The 23,954-nt window shown below is 38.0% G+C and overlaps 1 protein-coding gene and 1 long non-coding RNA gene across 7 annotated transcripts in view; both read right to left on the bottom strand.

Moving 5' to 3' along the window:
* The window catches only part of LOC128878668 (tensin-1), a 334,268-nt gene that overhangs the window by 164,314 nt on the left and 146,000 nt on the right, over positions 1-23,954 (bottom strand). The gene's annotated exons all lie outside the window — the stretch shown is intronic.
* Positions 17,587-18,401, bottom strand: LOC128878670 (uncharacterized). Its single transcript, XR_008457460.1, has 3 exons — positions 18,317-18,401; positions 18,058-18,222; positions 17,587-17,979 (listed from the first exon to the last, which is right to left on the bottom strand). It is a non-coding gene; the product is annotated as an uncharacterized LOC128878670 (long non-coding RNA).

Genomic DNA, 23,954 nt, shown 5'->3' with positions numbered 1-23,954 from the left:
AAACTGTGGTTTATTTAATAATTTCCATTTATCTTTTCTGGGCATGATAGAGATAAAAATAGCGGGATATCAGAAAATACACGTTCTCTAACAAGATCACCTTCTACTAACTATATTTTGAATTAAAATATCGAATTCCATATTAAATTACTCGCTAGAGTATTCTAAATCTTTTAAACTTGTTTTTGTGGCATATATCAAGCGAAACACCTGTGTATACGAAAACTGAGAGGTTAATGGAAGGATGCAAATGCAATTGAAATGTTAATTTTCAGTGTGAACGCAGCCGGAATATTGGCGTCAGATATTACGTTTTTGGTACGCCCGCCGCGACTAACTCGTTGAAATGGCGGGAATTGTGGGGAAGGAATGCAAACACCGGGGAGAACACTGTATGCTTTGCTCATACACACACCCACGTGGGTGGTTGACTAAAGTGGGTGGCTCTGGCCGATCGGCGGGGAACTGAAGTACCAAAGCTGAAGTGTTCATGGTTGCGGACACTAGATGAGCTCGTAACCTTTTGGTTTACCATTCTTTTGACCTTCGGAGACGACGGGGTGAATACCCGTGATCTTGAAACAGACCTGCCCGATCAAGAATAGCCCTTGAACCATTTTACTAAGTCGAGGGATTATTTATTCGGGCGAATCTTCGTCATGCCTTGTGCCTGGCAGGCTTTCTGTAGATCTGAATCAACAAAGCGAATAAAATATGTGTCTGAAAGATATTTTTGGGGACGTTCCTTCTTCGCTAGATTCCGTAGAAGCATACGCGTTCGTGGACGTTTAAGACAACATTCTCGTATCAGATATCACTCGTATAAGCCGAATATTGTTTGTACTCTCCAATGAGTCAGGAATCGAGACATTCGAATGTTTATTCAGAAAACGGACAAAAACTGGCTTTTCAAGCGAGATGGCTGCAGTTGTAGAATGTCACTATTATGCAGAAACTGTTTGAATTAAGGCTAGGGAGATATAAAGTGAATTATATTGTAGTAGTATAGTATACTTTGGTGATAGTTCTTCGAAAAATGTAGAAATACAACACAATTTATAGACTGACGATAATTATTGCTGTCAATTATTGAAGCGTACAAGAACAATTTTTTGGGGGGAAATTCATTGTGATAGAACTTTAAAATGGTACGAAATAAAGTAAAGAAACAAATGATAATTTTCCATGCTCTCGCACTATACTTCAACCGACAATTTTCTCAACTCGTCATTTATAAATAAATATCCTTTCTCGTTATCTCACGAGTAAAATTTTAACTACGTGAAATAGAAACGATGAACTTATATAAAAAATGTATCATATTGGACATACATATTGGTCTGATTTTCATAGAACCATTTTCTACATTGATGCCCATATTTCCACGTTTACATGTTGTAAAGTATGTAATTTAAGTGTTTTGTTGTAGAGAAAGTATGTAATTTAAGTGTTTTGTTGTACAGAATACCTTAGTTCCGTTACATAATTAAAAAATATAGTTTTCAGATGTATTTTTGTTTTTTTGATTACGCGAAGCAGTTCAAATGTGACTTCGTTAGCACTGACATCACCACATTAACATCTGTTTCGATATCATGTGGCATTCTGGTCGACGTTATTCAAATGCTACAAAATGACATTATAATATAAAATTTGAATACTAGTATTTAGATCAAACACTCGTTAAAAAAAAAATGGGAAGATATTGTTTCATCTTAATAACTACGAAGTTATTATAGTCATCATAGAAGCCGAATAAAGAATGAATGGTATCGTTCCCGCCGACTTCATGGGCGGTCCCTTATCACCCGGTAGTACTACGAAGGCTTTCCCATGTTTACGCCCGATAAGGCGTCGATCGATAAGGCAGTTCACCAGTGGACGTCGAACGCCACGTTGACCCACATGCGTTATGCAAATGCATGCGTAGAAAACAAAAGGATTGAGCCACTCTCCGCCGCTGCACAGTGCGGACAAATAGCAAAATTGTGAACAAAAATCAAAATTTCATTACTACTATAAATATATTGCTATTTATTCACAAAAAAAAATAAAATTAACCATAAACATTAATAAAATCACAACAAGATTAACAAATTTAACAGAAAATTAACAAACCCCGATTTTGATGAAACTTTGTATACTTGTTTGTGGGACCTTCTTATGAATTACACCATCCTCAGTACGTGCGAATTTTGCGTTTGAGGGAGAAATTAACCCTTTTATTCCAGCCGCCCCTTTTACTTTTGCTCGGAAACGATTAGAGATTTCAATAAAATGTTCAAGCAAACATTACACTGTTTTTAGAGGCCTATAAACCAATACCAACAAATTAAAAAAAAAAAAACAAATTTTTTTTTTAAAAACCCCCCCCCCCCTTCGAAATTTGTGAAAATTTTTATTTATTTTTAGATCAGTAAAAGCGTTTTTTTATTCTGAATCCAACGGTATGTATGAGTTTATGATTATCATACAGGAAAATGATGTAATATTGTAAAATTGTCGCTTTAGTAGACTATATTTCGAATTCTTTAGGAATTTTTGTCTCATAAATAATAGAAGTTGCACCCATATGTTATTTAATACACTATGCTTCCTTTTGGCTGAAGATGTGAAAAATAATTTTTATAGAAATCCATAAATCAATAAATCAGAATTTTTAACTTCCAATTGCGACCCTGCGCCAACAGTACGGTCCCTTATTAAAAATTATGTAAAACCGAACGTTGCAAGTATTTGGAAAAAAAACTTATAAGTTTCTTAAAATATAACAAATAATGAATCCAAGTATGTTGAGAACTCAGGATATTTTTTGCCGTTTTGTCTGTATGTTTGTTTAAAGATAAAGATTGTATTATGGATACAAATGATTGATACATGATTATTTATAACAATTTCCACGCTGACACACATTTTCTACGATAGAAATCTGCCTCACATTGTGATATATACTAATATTGAATTTTGTCCACTTATTCTGCACTGTGCGCTGGTGGGATCCCCAATTTCGAGAAGTCGCGTTTCGGAGTCCTCGCGACACTGGTTCAAAAACGATCGAACCTCGCGATCGATCGTGCTCCGTGACCCAAATTCTCGTCGTGAATAATAACAAGGCCATATCACCTTTGAGTTACGACTTTCTTCGGTTGCATCTTGGAACGTTTTTTACGCGTTAACCCACTTACTCAAGAGGGACCGGGTCCAAATCGCGTACGTGAGCTTTATTTGCACGCGACGGATTCACTCCTCGGGGAGCGTGTTTATCGAACGTCGCGAAGTTCGATAAATGGCGCACCCAGGGGAGTGAAATTGCCCCTCGTTAAAATCAATTTTTAAGCGTTGAAATCTTTTCACGTGTAGTTGTGAAAGTAAATCGGAAATCTTCGTTTTTCCAATATATCTCAAAAAAAGAGGGATACAATTTTGTAACAATACTAAAATTAAAATATCTTATAAATTAATGATTTTTAAATGTGAATAAGTTAATACATTTTTATGGAAAATATCAAGGTGCGTCGACTGGTCCAGTAAAAACTATATGTTAGTGGCCTTCATATGTCCTTTACACGTCCGCTCACAAAAAGAAACAAGTAAAATTAGGATGTGCCCTACTCGAACCAATCGACTCTGTCTGAAACAGTTTTCGTTATGCATGGTAATATTGACGTAAACCGAGGTGGTGAAATGTGATAAACCACCCTATGTATATGCACATATGCCTAGTATTTGTTAGATAGAAAAATTTGTAAAATGTTTTAACCCTAAAATGGTTAAATTCTTTACAGATTTACAAATATTACAATACAATATTTTCCATACAATAATTTATGTTTTAAATCATTTTATGTTAGCTATAAAGAGTTCGTCAAATATCCGTAAAATTGTCCGGAGTGTGCTAGTTCACGCTAGCCAAAATATTGTCGAGCACAAAAGGTTAAAAAAGAGGTTACGCATGATAAGAATCTTCTGTACGGACGTGTTCACTATCATCTGTACGTTAATTAATGATATCGTAATATGTACTCCGCAAAGATAATTAAATTTTACGCAAGAAGGTTAAGGGACTTCTTTCTTTTTGTGGATTAAAAAAAATTTTTTCTTGGTTGGCATTTCTATCAAATTATATTTACAAAACTGCAAAATTGTTCGTAACTTCGAAACAAATTGACCCGGACAATTGTAAATTTAACAAAATTTCGAAACATACATAAATAAACGTAGCAAACTTCAAAAGTTTATATCAATTACTTTTTTTTTTAACTAAGCTTTTATCTTTACCTTCTGCAACAAAGTTCTATAAAATGTTGCAAGATATTACGACGTATTCGTAATCTCTGTTGATTTTCAATTATAAAATTATTGTTAAATTTCTAAATGCGTTGCACATCTGTACGCTCGCGGAGTCCACTTATCGCTGTGACGATTTTTCTGGCACCTCGAGTGGCGGCGGCCTCGGGGCTACATCTGTGTACACGGCCGTGAATATAAAAAAAAAAAAGAGGCATGAAGAACTGTTGGATTGCGATCGATGGATCCATTCGAGTGCCGGCCCGTCGTCGAACGAGAGACAGAGCGGCCACTTCGATGAAGGGCTTCCCTGTCTGGTTTTTCGCGATCGATCAGCCAAAGCTCGTGGGATACGATTAAACATTCCTTGTTCGTGTGATTGGTGCTTTGCGAAATGTTCGAGTGACTTGTTTCTTTTATCGGAGGACTTGGATTTCCGGGCAAATGTTACGTCGATGCATAGGGGAAAGAGAGGTAGACCTGACCATTGATAAAATGTAAACTTTCCATTATTTTATTATATCTATTTAGTCATCTCTAGCTCTAGCTCTAGCTCTAATTGAGCTCGATTGGCTGATACATTCGGACGTGAAGAATATAATTACACTTTCGACGAAACTAAGCTGTGTGATAATTAATTTTGTAAGTGGTATATTACCTGAAAATATGTAAGAAATATGTTCTACCTTATTTATATATTGAAAATCTATTTAACTTTACGCGTTTCCTCGTGTTTGGACAAATCTTAATCTATTTGGGATAGACGCATTAAAAATATTATAAAACTACTGACAAATTTATTTATAGTTAAATTGTCATAACATGAACAAATTGTATATATTTTTGGATACCTTTACATTAAACAGTAGAATATATGCAACGTTCATGAAGATCTCAACAGAAGTTCATGGAGTCAGGAAGAGACACGCGAAGGTTATGCAACGCACGTTTTTACTAATTGCGAGTCAAGCATTCCATTATCTACTGTCTTACGCAGAGAGTTATATCTATCTACTTAGAGGCACGCGAGGAATATTTGTTTATTCCAAGAAAAATAATTCAGATCTGTAAAAGGTATAATGAGACTTTATACTTTGCGAAAGGCATCTTATAAACAGTAATACCAGTGTGAACGGTGCCTAATATCGATCCTACGAAGGTTGCGATCTGGAGGAGGCCTGACAAGAAGAAGAGCGGAGGGATGAGAGGTGAGGCCAGGCGAGGTTGTTCGCCGATGTTATGGTAGCCACGGCTCCAAGGTCGTCGGGATCACCACGAGGACGTAGCTGCTGGGCCAATCAGGATGCACCACAGAGCCGCGCGGTTCTTTGAAAAACTCTTAGCGCATGTTACGGTTTTTGTCGCACGTTTGCTAGCCTGCTGCCATTAAGAACGCGACGAACGCTCCGGGAAACGTCCTACGAGCGTTTCTTCTCTATCGTTACATCAGCGAATCTCTTTAACCCTTCAGAGAGTCATTAATCTTTCGACCTTCCGTTAAATAACTCACTCGTCTCAATGATGAAAAATTGTTTACTCGCACCTGATGCTTCTGGGATTATCGATGAACGGAGAAACATGGCGTCGCGATGGAATCAATAATTTCTATTCGTTAAACCAGTTTTTCCTTTCCATGTCATGAATGCGAATGACGCATACAAAAACAAAAAACTGAATACGATATTCCTATTAATTTGTAGGTAATGTAACAAGTATTTTTATGCATTGTAAGAATACATATTCCGTGACAAATGGACCACTTTCGAATCCGACCATTTTTTGTATGACTGACATTGTTTATATGTTACAGTACCCTACTAAATACCTTTTAATGATTTTTTTCAGATTTGGTTACTCAATCAAAAAAAGTTATCAATTAAAAAAAGGAACCTTTTCTCAAATGGCTATAACTTTTCAAAAAATTGTCCAAACAAGACGTTTATTTTTTTTTTTAAGATGTGCATTCTTGAATGAACTTTACGAAAAAATTACAAAACAAAATATTTGAATTCATCTTCTATAAAATTTGTTGAGTTTTCGAAAAAAAACTTAAATTTTACAAATTTTGTCATTTAATTTTTTTCGATTTTTTCTCAAAAGAAGTTTGATACATTCACTATTTAATACCGCAAGTCCCATAGTGGGCCGAATTTGTTCTCTATTTTTTTTTTTAGATTGAAAATAAATTTTGTTTTCATTTTCTCCCTTAACTTTGGGTGAAGTTGCCGAAAACCATCTCTAATAATTCCTTGAAATATGTTGTCAAGGATATCATTTTGAACAACTTTTTGCAATACATGTATGCTGCGGTCTGTTTTAGTGTCCGAGACATTTGGAAAAACGTTCAATAATATTTGACTGTACATAGCTGCGCAACGACCGTGTAGCAAGCCGTTGTTTCTTGTTTACTATTTTTTTAAATATTCTACAACGGTTCAGAGTCGTTCCAAGAGCTTTTAAAAAATGGAGGTTCTTGGACCCTGTCGGGGGTTTGGAGGCAAAGCCCTGAACTAAGCGTGTTGCAGCGCACATTGCAGGTGTGTATATGGTTTAAATTTTCTGTTTTTTACCTAAAAAATATACGCTACGAAAGTGTTCGCATGCTTGTGGCTGCGTTCCCCGAAGCCTTCAAAAGCAATATACATCCGTCAGAGCAACCATATACATACCTGCTATGTGCGCTGCAACACGCTTTGTCGAGGCTGTTTTTCTTTTAATTCATAACGTTTTTTTGTATGAGTAAAAAAATTTGTCAAAAATCATGAAAAGGTATTTAGTAAAATACTATAACATAAAATTTCGGCCAAATAAAATATGGTCAGATTCAAAAGTGGTCGATCTTGAATGGAATTCCTCATATGTATATCTGATTTATTTCAATAAATTCGCAATTAGTAATACAGACATCGAAAGAGATATTAATTTTCTATGTATTGAAAGGATTTGCTGGCTCTTCTATGTAGCTATTCACTTCTGCCTCATTGACTCGCACTTTCAACAATGAACATCGCTTCGAAGAAGCTTAATGTCTTGCTAAAGTCTTATTTACAGTGAAGTTACAATTAGTTGTTTAATCTAAGTATTAAATTTTAACTGTAAAGTATCTCAAACTACTGAAAAATAGTTTCGAACGCTATCCTTTTAGACCAATCATCACTATTGCTCGAAAAGCCTATGAAATCCTATGAAATCCAAGAAACGGAACGCACGAAAGAGGTACCACGCGTTGTCGTTTAATGGTCCAGCATCGGCAACGAACATCTGGAATTAGCATAACTAGCCAAGAAGGCAGAAAACGAAAGTGAACGAATTATTCCTCGCAAGAAACGTTCGAGCCCCGGCATCTTCTTCATCGTTGTCACTGCGAACGAGCCTCGTTACGGCTCGCAGTCTCCCGCCTAGCCTATATAGTCTCTTAATTGGCAGGACGAATGAGCCTGAGGATCCCGGGTATGAAATTTCTCGCCTTTAGTCCCGGATCGTTGCGTCGGGACGCGGGATAATTAATTGTTTTTCAAACCGCAACGTGCCCGGAATTTATCGCCCCACGACTGAAGATAAGAGGCTCCTCGACCGCGAGATTTAAGGAGGATCGGGCGCAAGCATGAAATAATTCAAACGCTTTACGATTCTCTGCCCGCCTCGCCATAATGAAACGTCCACCGCGGTGGAAAAAAACCGCGCGCTTCGCAAAATTTTTGGCGATCGCAAAGCACCCGAATAACAATGCAGAGGATAGTTTACAACACAAGACCCAGACATAGTCTGGTCGGTAACGGAATTGAATTTTTTGTACTGACGCTACCTTTTTTCGATACGCTTTGAAATTGAAAATTAAAATACTTGAGAGTGGTGACAATGCAATTACATTAGCGAGAAAATACAATATTCACGAGTCAACAATTACAGACATTTAAAAGTGGGAACATGCTGTTGAAAACTATTCGCGATAGGTATCTACTAGGTGGAAAACTGAAAAATCTTGAAAAATGAAACCTTAGACAGTTTCTTGGCGATTCAGAGAATGCAAACAAAACAGAATACTGTTTTCTGAGCCTGTCATATATCAAAAAGGAGCTATATTTCATTCCAGTATTTGTGATTGTTATTATTGATGTATAAATGTACGTATTTTATTATCAGTATGGTTTTTCTAAATATATATGTATATAAAGATCAACATCAAGAATGCGCAACAAATAATCTATCATCCAAAAATTAAATTTAATTAAAATAATCACATTTCAAGATTTCAACCGTAGTTGCTTGAAAAGAGATCACTCTCGTTTCATTTGTACGATATTTATTATTATTTATATTATTGCAATAAAACGTTGTCCATCTCTGGTCTGGACCTGGCCTAAGAGACATCGACTGGTCGCGATAACGGGACTGGTTATCGACGCGTGGAATCGAACGTCACCGCCAGCAGGGATTACGCTTATGTCAGTGTCGCGCGCCCACGCGTTTTTCCATGGGTGTCCGGTTCAAGATCGCGGAGTGATCATCGATCCGACGTGCGACAAGACGTTTCTGCGGTCTCCTCGTCCCCGCTAAAAATCGCGGTCGGTCACTTTCTCTTCCGCCTCGCGAGACAAAGGTGACCGCGGGACGAAACTGCCGACTCGTGCAAGCGACGGTGTATCGATCATTCCGTTCACGAGAAACGTCCCAGCGGATATCGTTCGGCCGACTTGTCCTCCCGTTCAGCTCCATTTCGCTTCGCCCCGACAAACGAGACCGTCTATTCCATGTAGCGTCCGCGAGTTACACGTATCCGTTCCGGTTGCGGGCGGTTTCTCATCGATGTTCGACGAGTGCGATGCACCGCGCGATAAATCTGTCCATGTATTATAGTCGGATCGAAATCAACTGGTCGCTCGAGGCCGCTGAGTGGCCATCCCCACTCTAGCGTCGCACTACCCCCTCTGTTGACTATGCTCAAAGGGTTATGTAAACTATAGGAAGGGTGTACGCCTGAAGGAGTCAACAGGCGAATCAATGTTGTCATTTCCATCTGGCTAACAAGAAACACCACCCAGCTGTAACACGCCGATTTCAATGACAACTTGGTACACAGATAGACCATTGAAAAATATTAGATACCTATATTTTTTATGTTGGCTAATGTTCATGTTTAAAGGGTGAAAACTACCCTCGAAGTTGTGAATGAAGTGGCTACTCAGAAACTAACGGTTATAGAAAAAAATGGTTAGTATGAAACACGTTTGGTTTTTTACGAACAATAACATGGCTTCGCCTATTATTTAAAAAGGCGATGCAATTGGCTACAGTGGCGCCACTTATCACGATTTTTCAGACATTTCTAATGGTCTGATAGTAAAATAATTCCAACAAAAGTTGATCAGTATTAACCGCTTTACAAATTCTAGTACAAACAATAAAAAAAATTTTTTTATAATAAATAGTGGAGACCACTTTGATTGTTTAAACGTTAACATATATTTCTGACTTTATAATATTTTAGCAGGTGACGAGACGAATTCAACGACCTACTAGATTACAACCTTAAATCTTGAAATAACGCTAAAATAATTTTGGTCACGAAAAGCGGTCCGCTGGACCACTGTGGCTATAGCTTATGTACTAGAGAATGCTTACAAACAGCTGAGATACGGGTGTAAAAACATGTCAGTTTAGTGGTTTGCAGTACGAGGTGTATCTTTCACGATAATCCTAGGCATTTTTGAATGAATTGATATTTTGTAGAAATGTTTTATAGAAATAACAAGATATAGCGCACGAGAAAGTACCAGACAATAGACTGGAGTGAAACACAGGAATTGACAGGAAGCGATTCGGCTCTCGTTACGTAAGAGTTACCAGCGTGAAATTCAGAGTTGAAATGCACTATATCGCGTATGTAGGTTTAAAGATGCATCACAATGGTGGGCTTCATACACTACGCAATAAAAGTACATCTTTCTATCCTACCAAGCCAACCAGTTTAAGTGAAAGATGCGATTATGTAATCACGGACTAGAAACTATAAGGCGTGGAAGAAGTCACCGTTTACCCTCTTCACCTCTACCCTCCACCTTTCGTCGAGTTAACGACAGTTTCAAAGATCTATCTCGAAGAGGTGTAAGATCCATCTCTGTATTCTACCGAGCCAAGTAGTTTCATTGCAAATCAGGAAGATGGGATTGCGAGTCAACGAACACAAATCGTAGCAAAAGTTTTTGCTCATCCTGTGAAGTCTGCATTTTCCGTCAAGTCCATTCCCTTGAAATTTCCGTACTTCAAAAAAGAGCAACGGAAGATTCAGAGATTCATCTTGAGACGCCTGCTGCGTTCGCGAAGATGTTTCCAAAGCAACAACGTCGACGTTGAAAATGCTGCGTTAAAACCCATCACCCCCCTCTAACGGCAGGCAGCGTGGTTTCCTTATCGCGGGAACGCCAACCTTCGAGAGCAGAAATCCGACGGAACAGCAAACGAAGAATGGATGGAAGCCTTCGAACGCATCCTTTCTCGAACGTCATTAAATCAATTCGCGCCAGAGGTAGACGTCCGACCGTGACAGCCGGCGTGAATCCTCGCGCTGGTCGACACTTGTAAACCTGGCTTTAAGGGTTCCGAGGGGAGCAGACACGCTACGACAAAGTGGCCGTGATGTTCGCGGTGTAACGGCCGTGCGGTTACCGGTTTATCGCGCGAGAATGCCCCCACGAGGCGCGGATGCACACAATGAACAACCGTGGCGCGCAGAAGGCGACGTACGACCGACGAACTCAAACGGTCTTCCTACGTAAATTCGAACCCGGAGGCTACGAACGATGTTCGGCCGTGATTAATATACCTAATTACACGGCTACCTTCTTCCCGTGTCGCGTCCTGCTGCTCGCTAAGCATCCACGAGACTTTGCAATCAGCCTAGCTTCCACGTAAACGCCATACACGATACCTTCCAAGCGTCTTGTCTATTCCGACTGGTGTTATAAATGTTTCGAATAATGATAAAGCTTGTGGAACTGATCGCATTGCTGAGTTAGGAATTTAGACTCCGCCAGAATGCCAGTCCATTTTATGGTGACTAGATTGCATTGGAAAAAAACCTTGGATGGATCAGACTCTTCCTTAAAGAACTAAAAGAATTAATGTTTAAGGGTAGGCGATAATGAAAATAAATCTGAATAGGATTCATCAATTTGGCAAGGTTAGGAAACAAAATACTACGAGAAATGTTAAATTGTCTGAACTTAAAAAACATCAAGATAATACTTTGACTTCGTAAAAATGTTCGCAAGTTTCAGTCTCGCAGCCAACGTTAAGGGTATCGGTTGCAAGACGCGAGTTGCAAGAACGTGGTAAGAGTGTGTGTTGCCGTTTTAAAAGAAAGGCGCGAATTCAGAGTTAGAATGTGAAAGAGTAAGGTCGGAATGTCAGTTAAAACGTGAAACGAGCAAAGCACACGACAATCAGTCAACGTTATAGTTTTTAATATAGTGTTTCTTACAACCTTACAAATCACTTAAATATGTCAAACAATACCAACATCTTCGTTTAATCATTATCACAAAATCCAACAATATTCCTCCTTGAGATATGTGCAATCCACTGATAGCCATCGCTATCAGAATTTCTACCCCTCCCTTATAGCATCTTCTAATTGAAACTTACAAAATGTACACTTTATCGTCCAACATATTAAATAAATAATTACTCTGTCAGCAGTTCAGCTGCTACCTAAGTTCAATTTCATTATCACAGGTACGCATACCACGGACGGAGTCGTTCGATCATATAAAGCCTGCACTAGTGGCTACCAGATTTGACATCGCATTAACCAAGAGGCGCTAATGAACCACAGATAGGAAGCACTCTCTCAACGAGCGATCTCTCATTGATCATTCGCAGAAATTACAAGCCAGGTGTAGGCATTCCTGATCGATATGCTTGCTCTGGGAGCCGTTGGATCGACAATCGCGAATAATCTCTCGATCCGAATCCCGGAGTTTCATGCTATCTTCATCTCGTTCTCTCGTAATCATGTACCCTTCGCTGAGCGCCGGTAATTAACGTCAAACGACGCTCGCGGTCGTCACTGTAGATAAGGGCCACTCCACCGAAGATTGGCTCTCGAATCTACCAACCAACCCTTCTCTCGTTCGACGACAGTCGACGCATACGATCAGCAAGAGAACCTGAACGCAAAGCTTGAAAACTGGTCGTAGATCGTAGAGTTCCTCGATCGCCCACGCGGATCACAGCGCGCGCGGAGGCAAGCAGGCCTAATCGATGCGTGTTCGTTGCGCGAGCCTCGCGGCCAGCCTGATTAATAGCCGCAATTATTATCCCAGCTTCCTTCTCCCCTTTTTCCGCCTCTTTCCCTCGTCGCCTCTTTGACTCGGGACCCGTTCCTGTTTCAGGCCGCGGAAGCAGCTCTCGTGCATCGCGATTCCTCGAGCAAAGCGTGACTCGTAATGATGGTTTGCGCGATAATGTCTCGCTTAATAGTAAAAAAAAATCGGGACCACCGGTTAGCGTAAACCGAAGCTCAATTGCGCGTGACTTTTCTGATTGTTTTCGAAACTGGAATCAAAATTCGATTTTCAAATTAGAAATAGTTCTACCTTGGCTTGATAATAAAACCACTACCTATTCTCGCTGAAAGTGTCGAAATCGTTTCTAAATTCACATTTAAAAAACACATCGCATCATTTGTGATTTAAGAAAAAAAAGTTTCCGTGAGTGCAAATAAACGATCAGAGTTTGCGACATCCACTTAAGCATTTAATAGAAATGTTACATCTAACTAGAATAACGAACGTAAACTCTAATCGTGTGTCACTTTTAAACAAAGAAGTTTCCTCCTTTCAGGTCAAATCTGACCCAACGATAGTAGTTAAAAGATTAAAAAAGCCAAGGTATTACTGCAATTAGCGTTGCTCGCCGCTCGAAGGAGTCACGGATAATAAGGAGCCCGACTCTCTAGCTGCAGTTTGTTAGGTTCCCTTCTTTTTTTTTTCTGCGAAGCACGGCGACGGACAACATGATATTAGCCTGTGACTAACGGGCTCTGCGCTCTCGCAGCCGCGATAGATCGACGTATAACCGCGGCGGTAATAGAGCGATTCCTTTACCGTCATTCTCGACGACCACCGCGAGGCTGTTCGTTCGAACCAGTCGGGGCATAGGTGGGCGAGTTATCTCGATGCTTCGGGAGATAACGTCTTTCGCTTATCGCCGTTCCCGCTTGCCGTGCGTGATGTTCCGCAAAAAGCGCAACACGAGCGTGAAGGTGCTCGGACAGATTGTCTGTTGGTTTTCTCCGCGAATGTTGCGATAGCATTGGATTCAGTCGATTTCGAAATCTCGACCGCGTTGTATCTTCGGTTGCATTTTTCCGAAGATAATTAGTCGATAAAAATGTCACTACAAGTAATGTGGTCTCTGATACAAATTTGTAAATATATAGTATTAGGTTGTCCCGAAAGTTTCTTTCGCGAGTTGCACCCAATTATTTTATGTGGTCGTGTTTATATAAATAGACAATCTAATTTCATAGATATTCATGTTGTAACAGTAATGGAGCAAAATGAATCGTGCACAATTCAGTAATGTAACATAAAACATAAAATATTGTGCATGTATTACTTATTAATAAAGCGAAAGAAACTTTTCGGACAACCTAATACTGTACAAAAGTCTTATTGTTAGGCCACCTACAATACGTTATATATATTATATATACAATATTACATTTAATATATACACGTTAAATTAATAATATACATATACAGGGTATCCCAGCCTAAGTGATACAGAGCTCTAACTCCAAAACTATCGACTGAATGCAACATTTCAAATATGGAAAATGCATGGTAAAATCGGGTAAATACATTAAAGCTTAATAAATTCGTCTTGAAAAGTACTATCACATAGTATAAAAAAAAATATATAGTTCCATTTGAAAAACGAAACTTGACCATCACATCTCGTTAAATAACAAAGTTAACAAAAATTCCTTCGCGCTGAAACATGAGGCCCATTTTACCATGCAATTTCCATATTTGAAATTTTGCATTCGGCCGATAGTTTTGGAGTTAGAGCTCTGTATCACTTAGGCTGGGACACTGTATGTCTCTCAGATACCCACCTCTCCGCTGCCAGCCCGTTCTTATTTCTTTTGCCCGTAGTTCTGTCCGAGTAGCCCCGACCACCGGTGTAATATGATCCTCACCGATTGATACTCTTCTATCGAGTGTTTTTTTTTCTCGAACCTCTTTCTCTTTCACTATTTGTCCTTTTCTACGTTCGACGCGTGTCAAGTGTAAACACATAAAAACCTCAAGTGCAATGTTTTGGGTCTCCGATTTTGCACGCCTCCTTCAGTCGTTACTGTATCTTCTAATGTTTTGCCAACAAACTTCGAGTATAGAGAAGGACAGCGAATGAAGAAGAGGACGGAGCGACATGCGAAAATGGCGACCAACACCGGGATTATTTCGGTGAGACAATACGTAGTAAATATGGTGCGAATTACGTCGTGTTTGGTCTCGTTTTAATCAGAAAAATGTCAGAAATACGATGGTAACAGTTTTACAACAAAAACGGTAATAATAAAAAAAGTTTGATCGTTGCATTAGCATTGTCTCGTCGAGATATCCGATCTCGGATCATTTTACTGTCCATTTATCGTAGAGAAACTTGTGCATTTAAGGAGACTGCTGAATTATATATGTATAAAACATGTGTATGAGGACTTCGCCGGTGCGTTTGAAAAATTATGCGATATGGTATTGTAGGTCTATATACATGTTTATATTATATTTTTCATTTTATAAACCTATAGTATCATGTTTGCAGAATGAAAGTGATGAATAAATATTTTGAAACGCAGATTAAAGACGAAATTTGGTTCTTCATTCATCTAACACCCACCTAATTTCACTTCATGAAAGAAAATGTGGATAAAGAAATCTATAAAAGTTACGCCTACTTAAGGGATGAAAAAGTTTCACTTTTAATGCACGGGCTTCCACGGTGTTGAATATCAAATTTTTATTTCAGACTTGGAATCGCCGTCCCAAAAAACCTCGTATACCAAGTTTCATTCAAATTGAATCGCTTTTCGCATTTTAGTCCACCATGTTAGACCCGCCATTTTGAATTTCTAAATTTTTCTTCTGTTTCATTTCTAAAATAATTAACACCTTATTTATTAATTGCGTAAAGTATGAAAACACACGGTATCACATAGTTTGTATACTTGCTTGAAATAATCGTCAAAGTTAATTTGTATGTCTCCTGAAATATTTAATTTGCTGTGCTGACGGCAGTCCTTACTTTCATATTTAATTAAATTCAGAATCTAGAACTTCGAAGTGCTTCGAATATTGAGCATTCGACATCAGCTGCTCGTGGAATCGCTTCCAACGAACCGAACTGCCTTGCTTTCATTACTTATTGGATCGAAGTTGGGCTCACAGATTCCTGAATCTTTTTATTTTCAATACTTCATTGGAAAAGTTTCGTACCTTCGCGAACCTTGTCGCGTAGAAATGTGCCCAGTCATCTTGAAACACGACTCTTTTCGAAGAATCAGAACTTAGAAAACGACCTCCCGAAGAAAACTTGAAATAATCAGGAGAATCGCCGGGGACGATTCGCGTGAAGCACTTGCCGAACGTTTCTCCTGGCTCGATCGCTGAACGAATCGGAAGTCATACCGACGGAAAAGTTAAGTACGAGCTGGAAAGAAAAAGGTCTAAAGTACACTTTAAAGGCAATCGATAACCCGAGAAAACCTGCCGGTCGGGCTATTGGTCGTGATTTACTGCAACTTCCTGTTTCTTCTGATTCGACGAGAAACTTTCATAGATTATATTGTGATAAAACACTTCGTGAAACTATGGAGGCCGTCCAGGAGTTCGTGCGTTGCTTCTCGAAGAGAAACAGCTTCGACTTAGGACATTAGATTTTTTAAAAGAGCTTGAATCTAGAAATGATATTAAATAATAGAAACTTTCGTTTAAAAAAATTAGTCGACTTAAAAACAAAACACTACAGAGAACGTAATCTAATATTCTATCCAATAACTACAAATCTGATATAATACTTTAATTACATTATTAATGTAATTATTATAATCAATTACTTTTTGAAATCGATGTCAAACAACCGCAGTAGATCAATATAAACTTTACTATACGTAAGGTAGTTTGTGCCTTACTTTAAAACGTAATTGATTATAATAATTACGTTAATAATGTAATTGAAGTATTATATTGGATTTGTAGATGGTGTATAAAATATTGTCATTAGAGAATGTGGAAAAATGATTTCATTCTTTGTAGTACTTTTTTTGAAGTCGGTTAAATTTTTGGTAAATACGGTTTCTTTTATTTTATATCATGATGCATACATATATCATATATCATATATGTATCATATTGCAATTTCTTGCAATTAAATACTGATTAAGCGATTGTCACCATTCGCAAGAATTTGGTGGCCTGACTTCAAACTCCATAAACAGATCTTAACAGAATTTATACAGGAACTCCAGGGAAATATTCTTCTCCGCATAAAAACAAATTACATAGAAATAGAATTGATAACATCCTTCTTTGTTGTCGATACAAAATGAAAATCGATTCGATATAAAGTTTTATAGAATTCTGTTGAAATTTGGCTGAAAAATTGTGTTTCTAGTAAGCAGTTATGTATCAGCTACCTAACCAGTAAAAATAAATCGATTCGTGTCAGAATCGAACATACGATAATCGATTTAAAAAGTCGACAATTGTTTCGAAACGACTGATTTTCAAGCAATCGAATCAAAATGGTACGTTAGTCTAGACGATCGTTGAGCGAACCAGTCGATCCAAGGTAAGGCAAGCGCGACGAGCCAACCCAACACGAATCTCCCCTACGAGAAGTACACGTCATTGGCTACGAAATTTGACAACGGACAGACAGTGCCGCTCCCCGACCAACGTCTAATCATATTAAATTGTTTCGTAGCCTGCCAATTGGTCACGAACTACGTTTTGACCTCGTTCAATGTTACAGCAGAGACACATTCGCTTAATTTCAGCTCGACACTCGCCGATTAGATACCTTGTAAATGCAGGCTTCCGCTGACGGTGGCTCTACTTCGAACTTTCCGTTCGGTTACGTTTCGTTGAACATGCAATCTCATCGTATTGCAATTTATTACGATATCAATAGGATGAAAATTTGTCATATGTCGCTATGAAACGAAAGAGATATTTAAACTTTAGTGGGTTGCCAGTTCATTCCTGTATTGACATTCAAACGGTAGTAAAGTACTATGTACTTCATTTATATATACAGCGACACTAAAACTCTAGTCTATTAAGTACCAGTTTATTTCTATATCGGCACTCAAACTCTAGCAAGGTACCATTTATTCCTGACTCTACATTCAATCGCTGTATTCGAACCAGTTCGCTATATCCTTACTCAACTCGATCCAATTTTGCGTGGTATGTTTAATTAAAAGTGAAGGTCGAGTATGTAATCGTACGTAATACCCATCCACCACGTTTAAAATTGTAGCTTCAGTAAACCCTGGCCGAAAAAAACCCGCCTTTGACGCTGATCTCTAATATCGTTCGGTCGATCTCTCCTTTTTGGGCTGACCACTCTCTGCTGGCAAGTGTTAATAATGCTAATGCATCGACCTCGAGCGGAATGAACCTGCGGCGCATCAATATTCATTAGCGGTTCGTTCTATGAGCCGAATAATTCTGCGTGGCCGCAGCGTAACCCACAAACCCAGTGTGTACACACGCAGGATTGCGTGTGAAGTTTAACACGCGCTCCAAAGTATTCTTTCTCAAGCCTAGAATTCGAACGATTCCCATGGACCAGTGTTTGCTCGTGTGTCGGGGACCAGTTTTCCCAAGTGAAAACGTCGTAACGCTTCGAAAGCATAGTATCCTAGAACGAAGGTGCAGATTGTTACCTCTGGCAAACAGTCAAAAATCCAAACCCTAATTTTTACTTTGATTAGAAAGGTGAAACGTAAAAGTACCTCTATTTTAAATATAAACTCTTTCTAGATCGCGTTCGAAGGGAAGTGAGTATACCGATTTGCAAGGAGAACGTTTGAATTATTCATATAAATCCGACAAGTCCCAGTGTTTGGTGAATGTGTAAATTGTTACATTTAGAAATCAGCCAACAAATCGTACCTAAATTTTTACCTTTAATTGAAAGCTGAAAAGCAGATATACCGTCAAATGGGATTACTTGCAACACTTTCTCACTTTCAAATTATACTGTATGAAATCTAAGATATTTAAACGAAAAGTGAATACATTAATATTGTAGTTAGTTGTAGTTCTTAAGTTTAAGAATAGGAATCGTGGAGAGAGGCAATATGGTTATTTTTGCGCGGTCTTTTCGTGTCGATTGGTGCGAGTAAACGTTCGATAGGAAGCAGCAATTGAAGTAGATGGTGATACGCTCCAGACTAGACGATTAAACATGTTCCTGTTGAAATTTTATGTTTCTTTTTTCATAATACAATTAAAAAAAGATAACGGCGGATAATTATGCACGAGCCCAATAGTTAAGTGTTAAGAAGCATTTTGTTTAGAATAGGAAGTACGATTGTTTCAAAGAAATTGAATGGCTTTCTGAAGTGTTTTTATAAAAGAAAATAATTTGGTTCCTCAAGATCCTTTTGCACGTTCTCGGCATGTTTTATTAATTAAATGTAAAATAAATCGGATTACGACTGTGATTAAGACCCTATCATTGAAAAGTCCAAGTATCTCACAAGTTCAAGTATACCAAAAACAAATACTTTACGATAATAATGTGTAATCATTTTAGTATTTATAAGTGACGATTTCACCTAATCTTTTCTTCTAATGAAACGAAAAAAACTTATCGTTGCAAAAAAACTAAATAAAAGTATCATTAATCTTTGTTACTCCAAACAAATAACGATGATATCAGCTGTCTAAAGTTAACACACAAAACAGTACACCTGAAAAATCGAATACGCAACGAAATGTTACAAGTTACCCCGCTGTCGTAAGTAACCCTATTTGACGGTATCTCTATTTTAATCGTAAATTAGATTCAGTTTCTTTTCCTGAACCGTGTCAGAAGGGAATTGAACGTACCGGCTAGCAAGGAGAACGTCTGAATTACTCATATAAATCCGACAAGTCCCAGCGTTTGGACACGCAATCGGAATTCGCTACGCGCGACACCGGTGCACCGATCGGGCGATTTTCCCGCGCGAAGCGTGCAATATCAATTTCTTACTCGCCTCGGCTGAACTTTGCATTTCTCTATGGGCGTCGATACGCTGGCGACCGCGTGCTCAGCGGAGGAATCCGTTTCACAGGCGAGATACGATTCGTGCGGCTGTCACGCCCACGCGTCAGCTTCTCTGTCCACGCGAAACTACCGGAATGTTGTTGGTTCGGCCGCGCGACACGCCGCGAACGTCGGCGTCGTCCGACACACGCTCGAACAGTCTCGAGCGGCGTCATTAGGTCCGTTCAGCTGTCCGACACTGAACGATGGAACTAAATCATTGCGATTCAGGGATTACAAACACTATACCCATATAGAGAAGAAGAAAGTGTCTTTAAATCAAGTCCGGCTTGCGATAAGTCGTTTGACGCTCTGTATATACTTATTTATTTGTTTTTATAAACGAGAGTAATCCTTGAATATTCAGAGTCTCGCATTTTTGTGAACATACTATGTAGTTGTAAGCCAACCTTCGAGATCCACCTTCGCTCCTGTCATTATTTAATGTGACTGCTACATTTTTTCGTAAGGTTGTGATGAAGCTTTAGTATAATGGCTCAAAAATGAGATAATCTTTGAGATTTTTTATATCAAACTTCTGCTGTGGATTGTTTTAGAGCTGTGTATATGTATTAATTAATGCTGAAATAGTAAATTGAATTTTCTTCAAGTAAAAATAAGGTTTCGCTAACGAGTTATAGTGCGATTGTGATAGATTGTTAAAAGAATAGCATGGCTACTATGATATAATCGCAGTTCTTTAATAGGAATATGACTATAACCCAAACTAGGATTATTTAAAAATATAAAAAAATATTTTAAACGAAACTTTTGATTTTTACATTCAAATATATGAATCAGTATGTATTAAAATTTTTGCTGCCAGAATTGGTACAGTTTTTTCTTTAAAAGAATCTCAAAGTTGATCTATAAAATCGTGTTTTATACTAGGATTCCTCCTTAAAACAAATTCTGCACTTTCAATATTTTGGTGTCAAATCTGATTAATATCTGAGATTTTCTAAGGTATTTATATTATCAACAGGCAGCACGATCAAACTTGCAGCTCGTAATATCAATATGATATGTTACCACATGAATTAAACTGTACGACAGAAAGACGATATAATGCTCGAACTGCTGCTCAAAACTCTCAAGATATCAGCGGTCGGATGAATTTTACGACCCCAGTGTGCTCTTGGATGTTTGCGCGGCAAACGTCTGATCCGAAAGGACCGAATGAAATCCCGTGGCGTTATCTTATCGGGATTTCATTCGCAGAATTAGAATGACCTACCTGCCGTCTCTCCAAGGCCGTATAATGAAGGTGTCCATCGTTTCGAGCAACGATTATAAGATGCCAATTATCGCGGCTTATCCGAATCGTCTGGTCGGTCAGACGCTTCCGAAATGGACAGATGAACTGGACCCATTGGTCCCGCGAAATTAAGCTTTCAACCTTTTCCTTACCCAATCTCTGGAGGCTGGTTTGATTCTCACACCGCGTTTTAAAATTAAAACGTACGTGGGTAGCAATTTTTCTTTTTCCTGTGATACAACAAGCGTCAATGTTCGAGTAAATTTAATAAACGATAATATGTGTGATGAAAGCAAGTTTAACATTTTTGGACGATATGAACGAAGAATGGTATCTCAAAAGAAAAATGGAGATGAAAAATTAAAAATTCGAAGTCGAGTATAAAGCACGAAGGAGGAAATGTGCATGTTTGGGAATGTATCTCTACATTCGAAATCGGTGAATTACTTATTATTGATAATATGTATAATTAAATATTAAAAAGAAAATACAATGAATAAAAGTGTACTCATAATGAGGATTCAGAATACACAGAATCATATTCCCCACAATTGCTTCAACAAGTACTGTTAATAATTAACTTAACTGTTATCGAAACTTAATTTTTAGTTATTACAACCAATAGATATCAAAATAAAGAAAAATTTCTCAAGATTAATGTTCTTCCATGAATACTTATTCTCTCCTGGATTGTCGAAAATGTTTGGGCTGGTTTCGCGAATAGACGACTGGTGTCGGACTGCATAAAGCCGACCGTGGCGAATCAATTTCACACGAGTCATTTACGAGCTCCTTACGAGAGGTCCTTACCCATGGACGGAATGGCAATTCAATCGTGTCGCAATCGTAAAACGTTATATGGCTGGTAATCCGAGATTAACTTCGCAAAAACCATCCGAGTTCCACCTTCTAGACTTTGTCCTCCAAGACCGAGATTTCAAACAGGCAAATAAACATTTGATTTTCTTCAACGTAACCGAGCAACTTTAAACGAAATTATTCGAGACGGGAGACGTTGCAAACAAATACGTAGCATTTGGAATTGAGGCTAAAACTACATGTTGAATTTTGTTCTTTTTATAAAAGTTTAAGAGCGCATAACCGCGCTCATGTTGTTATTAACGACGATCGTTTGAGAATAATATAGCTTAAATCCTGTTAAAAAGTCTTGAATCCTCCATGAACGATATTATAGCTTAGACCTTTGGTTTATCTCAGAAATTTCCGCCCAAGGTTGGTTCTATTTTTCTAATGTTCCTTATCGCATCTGCTTTTATATATTGTTCCTTTTTTTATAGCTTTATGTAAGTATTTCATTCTTATATAATTATTGTAGCATTATTAGAGGTATTTCTGCTTTTCGTTACTGTAATTTCTTCATTACCCAACACGAGATCCCCGTTATTGTCTTGTTGGTCTCCTATGTAAATAAGGAAGAAAGAATTGTTTTCCCAGAATAATCACCTGTTTACTCGTCGCGTTGATATTAAATATTGTTCGTGATTTAGAAAAATACTGAACGAAACAGTACTTTCTTACAGTTAGTGTTAGGGTTATAGCACAAAAAAAACGAACAAAAGAAAGGTGATTTAATATTACCGCGCGAATGAAAGATTACAATTTGGAATTTAGTCGTTCGGCGCGTTCTAGGATTCGTACAAGACTAACTGAACCACGAGTCAATCGTTAGTTTTGAAAAACATACGCGGTCACGCACACACACACACACACACACAGACAGTCATTACAGACAGCGCTCATCACAGTCACACCAAAACCGCAAAAATCAAACACCAAGATGTTAGAGAATACGTTCAAATTTGCATTGCATCTAACAGTTAGAACTTTTCTCACACAACTTTTAATGAAATCTATTTTAAATCAACTTCGGGAGTGTTTCTTCGCGAGTAAAGACTCGTGAATTCTTGACACGGTACGAAAAGAGACGACAAACGAGTTAGGAACGGAAGTCGTGTGTTACGACGTGCGAATCACTGGTGGAAGTATTTTAAATATTTTTATGGCCCAGAAGAACATTGGAGTGAAACTGATGCATTTTTATTACCTCCAAGAACAATGTTCACGAGAGTCAGGGGAGATTTGTGAGTCTGTTTCTTTCGGTGAAACTTGGCAATGTTTTTAAATCCAGAAGCTCACAATCGTATTTTTCATCGATAATGGCGGAATTTCAGAAATAAACGTACGAGATGGGACACGGAATTCCTGGGATATTATTCAGGCAATGAAGAAGATTACAAATGTCGAGACGGAGCTGCGCAATTTCTTAAATCTGGAGAAATATGCGAGATTCTTCGCAGTTGCGTGGAATGAATTAGTGATACGTATTTATGGAACTGTGAACGATTTGAGGAATATTTGGATGAAGTCCACGTATTTTTATTACCTTAGCGTCAAGATCACCGGAATCTTTTACAAATTTCGTCTTTAATTTTTAGAGCTGTATTAGCTATGCTAAAAATCGTCCCCCATTCTATTCATACATTATTGTTCATAGGAGGACATACATGTATGGTCTGCGGTAGAATTATAAATAGATATTGTATTTCTTTTCTTTTTGCTTTTTGCGTAGTAACGTACTACGCTTACACAAAAGCATTCAAAAAGCGAGGTAGGAACGTTTAAATACAATCGGACATGAAAATATTCGAGCATCGATATAATTTGAATTTTGAATAAACAAAAATAATGTATTAGGTTACGTTTTAGTATAGTTTCTAGATACCAAAAATGTAAACATTTCTTATTTACCATGACGGTTATTTAAATATTCTACAAAGTATTAATTCTTAAAGAGAAATTTATAATTAAATTGTAAACGTTCGATTTGTAGAATGCCCGAATATTATTGTGACATAAAAATAAGTTATTCTTCCACTTCTCTTCTATTATTTAAGTAACAGTAAGTGACCAATCGGTGTCTATGAAACTCTACTAAAACATAACCCAATACATTGTCTTTAACGTTCAAATTATATTACAAACTCCAATTTAACAGTTTATATTATAATGAATAACCATACATGATAAGTCGATGAATATATCTAAGCAAATGCTACTT

This window comes from Hylaeus volcanicus, chromosome 6 (assembly GCF_026283585.1).
Source record: "Hylaeus volcanicus isolate JK05 chromosome 6, UHH_iyHylVolc1.0_haploid, whole genome shotgun sequence".
NCBI classification, from domain to species: Eukaryota; Metazoa; Arthropoda; class Insecta; order Hymenoptera; family Colletidae; genus Hylaeus; species Hylaeus volcanicus.
Note: the sequence above shows the minus strand (reverse complement) of the source record. Positions and strands in the feature narration are given on the sequence as shown.